Below are 6,881 nucleotides of genomic sequence, written 5' to 3'. Positions count from 1 at the left end.
TTTTACACAATTTTTCTTCTAGTTCATCAATATTGCATTGGCATTCTTTCAGTATATGTTTTGCCTTTACTTTTTCTCAAAACAAATTCTGTATCCTCAGAAAAGCCTTCTTATCTTTCTTGGCTAAAAGACACAAGCCTCATTTGGGCACTCTTGAATATACTACACAATTTAATTTCTTCTTAAAATACCATATGTAATTATTTATTCTATGATTTTGTGCCTCCTCAGTCTAATAATATAAACTTCCTAAAAGTAGACATTAAAAAATGTCAATGCAGTCTCCCACAACCACAACTTATGCAGTTGAGTTTCCCACATTTGGGGAAATCGTAGGGGTCAGCATATCCAGAGTGCCTCACATGTGAAAACCACCTTTGTGATCTTGATCTGTCCCCTGCCAGGTAAGTATATAATAGTAGACATTTAATTACCTGTTGATCTTTTGAAAGAGGGCAGGTAAATATTACAATAGCATATGAACTGAAGTCAGAAATGAAAAGGAAAAGGTCTTTGGCAGAAAAAAAAGTAAACAAAACAACAAAACAAAACAAAACAAAAAATAGTACCCATTTCTTTCATGCCCAGACTTTCCTTGCACTTTACTACAAGCATACTATTCACCTATATTACCTATATTATATTTTATTTCAAAAATTGAAATAAAGAAAATGCAAATTTTTCAAATTCCCAAGCTGAAAATGCCAGTTACTAAGCAATTCTTTCCAGGACAATCAGGACAAAAAATATCTCCTATTAAACATCTGAAACTTTATATTTCACTTTGTTTATACATAGTATTATTTACATGCATTTAATTATTTTTGCATTTGACTATTGCAAATTGTACCATATATCAACCATGTTAAAGGAAGAGTCATAATCACGTTCAAATCCTGCCTCGCAGCAGGAATTCAAAGAAGCTAAATGCAATCTCCTATCATTCTTCCTCTGCACAGAGCACCCAAAATAGCTTTCTTTTTTGGGTCAGACATATTATACTGTGTGAGAAACACCATGGAATCAGGGAGTGAAAATGGAGGATAAGCCCAAGCTTCCTATAGTCTCTGGTCACATAGGACAAATATTGTCATGTGACCCCTGCCATTGGCAGAGAGTTCTTGCAGGTCTCCTGGAGACTGTGTGGAAATCATTAAGCACTCTGTTATCAATAAAGTATACTGACAAGGTTAACATTGTCTGAGAACAAAGTTTATAAGGCAGCACTATTAATTTGTGAATTCAGTTCTTGAATAGTGGATATTATTACATAGGCATGAAGCTTATATTTTATAAGAAAAACAAAGTATAAACAAGTAAAAAATTGAAATTAAAAAAATGTTATTTTAGAATATAGGCATCACTGAAAATACAGAATAGTGTATCCCTGGAACTGGGTAGCTCCAGGACATGAACATGATGATCAGGAAGACACGTTAAAAGACATAGAGTTTGAGTGAAAATCTAAATAACAACCAAAAATTAACAATATGAAGATTTGGGCCATAAATTTCTAGGCAGCATGTATAGAAAATCCATAGGCCAGATAAAGGAAAATTTTTGTCCCCACTTGCTTCATGTTCACATCCCTTTATTGAAGAGCATCAAGCAAATCTAAAGACTCCATTGAGCTTACTTGCAAAGTTCAGAACTATTTCAGTTCTGTTACTCTACAGGATGTAAAACTGAGAAACAGGCAGGTCGGTGCTCATTTCCAAAGAAGCATTGCTTGTTGCTGACAATCCCGATTAATAATAATAACAGTAGTTACTATCTAGCTCCCAGGGTTTTTCTCAAATGAAAGGATATGTTGGTCAGCCCAAGTGAAAAGTAGATAGTTTTTTAGAAATAGGAACAATCATTTATGAATCAAAATCAAGTGACTATGAAAATGTGAAAGTAAGTAGATTAAATATGCTCCTATTAGTTTGCTTAGTTAATTTTTATTAGGTCAAAGAAAGACACACAGTTTGCAGAGAAGTATCTTCAGTTTGAATAATTAATATCTAAAAGTTTACTGTCATCTTTTATGGATTTTAATATCCATGCACTAGTCTCATTTTAACCTATTTGCTAAATGCTTCTTAATATTCTGTGTACATATTGTTTTTTTTTCCTTCCTTAGGGTTACAGAAAAATAACAGTGTTATCTCAAAATCAATATCCTAAATTAATGAAATACATATATTTAGAAGAAGTTTTCAATGTTATTTAGCTGAGCATGTTAATTGTACTTATGAGAGTGGGGGATGAGTGTAGTTGCACATTTAAATAATGTGCTCTATGGCTTTTTATGGTACTTGTTCTCTATCAATTTTAATGTTATGATAGATTGCATTATTCTTTATAGTTATCTAGTCTTTCTTGTAGGTACAGAGAGGCAGGTACAGCATACTCTAGTGTGTATTACATGTCACAGGAAGCAGCCTGTACTAGGGTGCTACCAGGATTATACATTTCTGACCATTGTTATACTTTCTTATTGAAGTCAACCTTGACAACAAAATGCAAGTATACATGACATACTTTGTGTTATTTCTTCCTCTTTCCATTCTTGTTTACTCAGTCTCAATAATAATGTGACCCATCTGGACTAGTCCTTTCATCTTGAGTCCTAGAATAGGGCTTTGTAACTGACACAGAAAAACATAAAACACAAAGAAGAAATAACTCTTATGTGTAATCCAGTGAGATCTAGGTATGGTTTGTTTCTCCAGAAACATTTGATAAAAATTGACTAATATGAATATACATAGGGAATGAATATTTTTGCCTACTTAATGTCAGATGTTTTTAAGATGCTGAAATATTAGGCAACTTTCCTGTTTATCTACACTTTATAGGAGAAACAGATTATAAAAAGTGAGAATTTTTTTAAAGATCACCTTTGAGCATTGTAGGATTCACTGATATAATCTATAATGTTGTGTCCTTGAATCTGGGCAGTTCTACGATTTGTGTGTGATAACCAGGAAGCCACTTTAAAGGGACATGGAGTTTAAGTAAAAATCTGAGTAACAAGTAAACATTAACAGTATGAAGATCTGGGCCATAAGTTTCTAGGCAGTGTACATTGACAATCCATTGGCCAGGAAGCAGGGCTGGAACCTACAAGAATGGAATGTGGTGAGCTGTGAAGGCAATGGTAGAAAACATTTGGGAGTTATAGTGCCAGGTTGCATGAAGCCTTGTGATCTTAGAGTAGTGCACATTTTATTCTATTCTAAGGGGAATCTACAACAGTCAAGCCTCACTGAAAGTATGCTTTTAGTCCATTATAAAAAGTACCCACATCTTGACATCATTATTTTATTCCATTGACTTTTGATTCCTGAACTGATTGTATGAGTTAATTTCATTATACTTCATCCCTCATCCCTTAGGCTACCCTAAATATATTGATACATCCACCCTTCTGACAATATCTCTCTGTGACTTAAAACTACTTCTAAGTCTCACCTTACCACGAGGGGACTTCTCTGGTGTCAGTTTCCATGGTAATAAATCAAAAGAATTCTGTCCTTGCCTTCTGAGGAGAAGGTACACAATCTATTGTGTTTTCTCAGCATTTCAATATAATGTTCTCAGTCGACATTTTGATTTTAGTCATAAAGATATTCTATTTTCAGGTAAAGGAGAATTAGTACCTAAAATAGTTTTAATATTCATTATTTAAAACCTAGCAGGCATTGTCTCTGTTTTTTGGATATGGTCATATAAACTTAAAATATTGTGACTCTATCATGTTCTTTAAAAAAATTAGTTTCTGTTAGAGTAGGACAAAAATAGTTGAAATTAAGATAAAAACTGCCCAGTCACTTGATAAAAATCTCTTTAGCCACAAATACCTGGACATGGAATGAACAAAACAAAAATAAATATATGAAACCCTATATATGTAGTCTTCAACAATTTATTTTATACCTCTAATATTGATTCTCTCTGCAAATAATATGAATCATCTGATATTCATGTAATTCAAGAATGGGTGTACTAAAAGGTAGAAATATAAGGTCAGAGGATATTTTTGTGGAGAAGTGAGATTTGTCTACTAGATTGTTTTACATGTGAAGCAAAACATATTGTACAGAAATTGGGAAGCACATTTGGTTCTGAGCTCACTAGTAGTTTCTAAGTGTCAAGACTATTACATGTATTGCATGATCATAAATACAGGTAAAAAGTTTAACACTGACTTAGTATTATTTTAAATTTTTATTAAATAAGTATACTGCTTTTTTTTTTAAGTTAGTTTGTTTGTTTTTCAGTTTTGAGAAGCAAACAAAGGAAGTTATGCCAGGCAAGTGCTCTATCACTGAGCTATAATGACTCCCTAAAACTGATTTTTATTGTACTTAATATCTTAATAACAGAATTCACCATATTTTAATTTTATATTTCATATGAAAGTATAAATGGAGACTAAAATAATACTGAATTTTCAAATATATTTTGGCTATAAAATATATGTTAGTTAGCAGATCTAGTATGTTTGCCCAAATATGTAAAAAAAAAATTCTCTAAAAATTTTCAGTAATTAGGTGTAAAATTGAAGAGAAATTTCCATCTAGTGTCTGGCCTTAATGAGGATGTACTGTTCACAATATGGCCTAGTCTTCTGGCTGAATCCTCCTGCTGGCAAGAAATGTAGCACAGTCTGTAGATATTCTTAAATTAGAATTTCTAAGTGCTGGTAGGAATTATTCAGTATTTGGCAACTGGTACTCCAAGGATTTGACTCATTTCAGCTTAATTTGCGATATTTCAAATCATTAGATGTCCTTTACTCCTATATTTTATGTACCTTTAGAAATTTTACCTGAAATACCTCTTACATGCAATTATTATTTTTGAGGCATAAATGCATTTCCTAAAGTTTATAATGAAAATTTATATTCTGAGCATGGACAAAATGTTATATACTCTCAACATCTCGGTGATCAGTGTCACACTCAGGAAACCAAGTTTATTGAAGATAAATTTGATTTGATTTGATAAGGAGAAAACTCCTGTTATTATCTGTAAAAACATTTTTGCTAGGTTTTTTGCCCTCCTGCTGAAGATGAGCATGTAATTAATTATTTGAGGAAGGAAGAGGATTACTATAGACAGATAAGAAACTAAAAATCTATTCAGTTTTAAGCTGGTGGATAATTGAAGCCTTTTTTAAGATAAATGGTTCTGATTATGTCTACATTAGAAACATTATGTAAACATTTTATTTAGATGCTTTTAAATTCTTCATGGGAAAAGAGAGCATTTTAATGTAATATACAACTTAATTTTTAAATACTTCAAAATCTGTACTTCTAACTTATTTTGCTGAAAGATATTGTCAGATATGAATGAAAATTCTAACTTCATAACTAAAATACTTTTGAACATATGCAAATTGTGAGGTATTGAAAATAGTGTTTATAATACCGACATCATAGGTAACCATTAAGTTCTAGTGAAATGTAAAATATAAGTGCATACTCACACGCAATGAGCATTCAGTAAAATTTAGCTCCTATTAATAATAACAATAATAAAGACAGGTACTAAAGCAATCAATCTATGAATAACAAATTCTATTTGGGGTAAAGTCTTATAGAGCTATTCAACTTTAAAGAAAATTCTATTTTATAGATGGAAAGGATATTTTCCATGTAACATCTAGATATATTTCACAAATAAAGTTTTTGTTCTGCTTATAATTTCTCTGGAAAGAAGACTGTTAAAAGTTGTTTCTCCGAAACACTTTGGTCTGCAGTTTTATGATTTTAATTAAATAGAAGTATGTAGATAAAGAACAATCTTTATTTTCAAGATGTACTAGGGAATTTGATCAGGGAATAATACAAATGTTCAACAATCTTTTCCATGGTCACATTATGTGTAAAATGGAACAGAAATATGATGTGACAGAATATATCAAATCATATACTGAGATATATTCAGTGGACAATAAGAAGGGAGTTCCAGTCCTGGTCTGCATTGATATATATATATTTCATTCTGTGATTTGCTTTTCATTAGTCATGACTTTGGTAGACAACTCTAATACATTTTCTAAAACTTAAATTAAAAAAAAAAACACAATATGAAGGAAGATTTGTGATATGCATCTCTATGATATTTAGTCAAGGGTTTTATTTTACTATTTCTTACTTTAAAATGTTGTAAAAGTAATTCTCCATAGTTAGAACTCAATCTAAAAACAGTATGCTGACATATTAACATCTGGGAAACTATAATACATGTAACATTGATGCCATGCAAAATTATTTCATGTCATATTAAAGAGTCATTTATTTGACAAATAATTTTATATTTAAGGCTTATTAAAACAATGAGAATATGAGATCAATGACTTAATACATTATTCTTTGGAGAAAATCGAAAAGAAAGAAAATTGAATTGATTTAAAAACCATTAATAGAAAAATTATCGCATAAATATTAGCATGGGTGGTGTACTGACAGAGAAAACTTTGCCAAGGTATAAGGGGAAGACTGGATTTTGAGAAATATTAATCAGATGTACTATTACTTAAATATTTTGAAAATTATGGAAATAATTTTGAGAAACCAAAAATCATTTTACTTTCTTTTGTTATATTAGAAAGAAATAAATTCTGTTAAAAATATAATCACATTATGTTTTTATAATTTTTTTTCATTATAAATATTGTAAATTTACAATTGTGAGACATTTAGGGGTATTGTAAAATAACTTAATATTGGTTTTAAGACTAATCTTCAAATTACTTTTTTCCCCAAATCTTATTTGACATAATCACAGAAAACACATTTATGGTGCATCTTTAAATCCATTGTGTCTTGATCTATAGTACTTCCTTCTCATAATTATAGGAAAAAACGTCTGTCATACATGAA

General features: G+C 30.8%; 1 pseudogene; it reads right to left on the bottom strand.

Annotated features, from left to right (window-relative positions):
- Positions 1-262: 262 nt before the first annotated feature.
- LOC125615462 lies at positions 263-412 on the bottom strand (annotated as a pseudogene).
- Positions 413-6,881: the final 6,469 nt, after the last annotated feature.

Source organism: Marmota marmota, unplaced genomic scaffold, assembly GCF_001458135.2.
Source record: "Marmota marmota marmota unplaced genomic scaffold, marMar, whole genome shotgun sequence".
NCBI lineage: Eukaryota > Metazoa > Chordata > Mammalia > Rodentia > Sciuridae > Marmota > Marmota marmota.
This window is presented reverse-complemented; position numbering and strand designations above follow the sequence as displayed.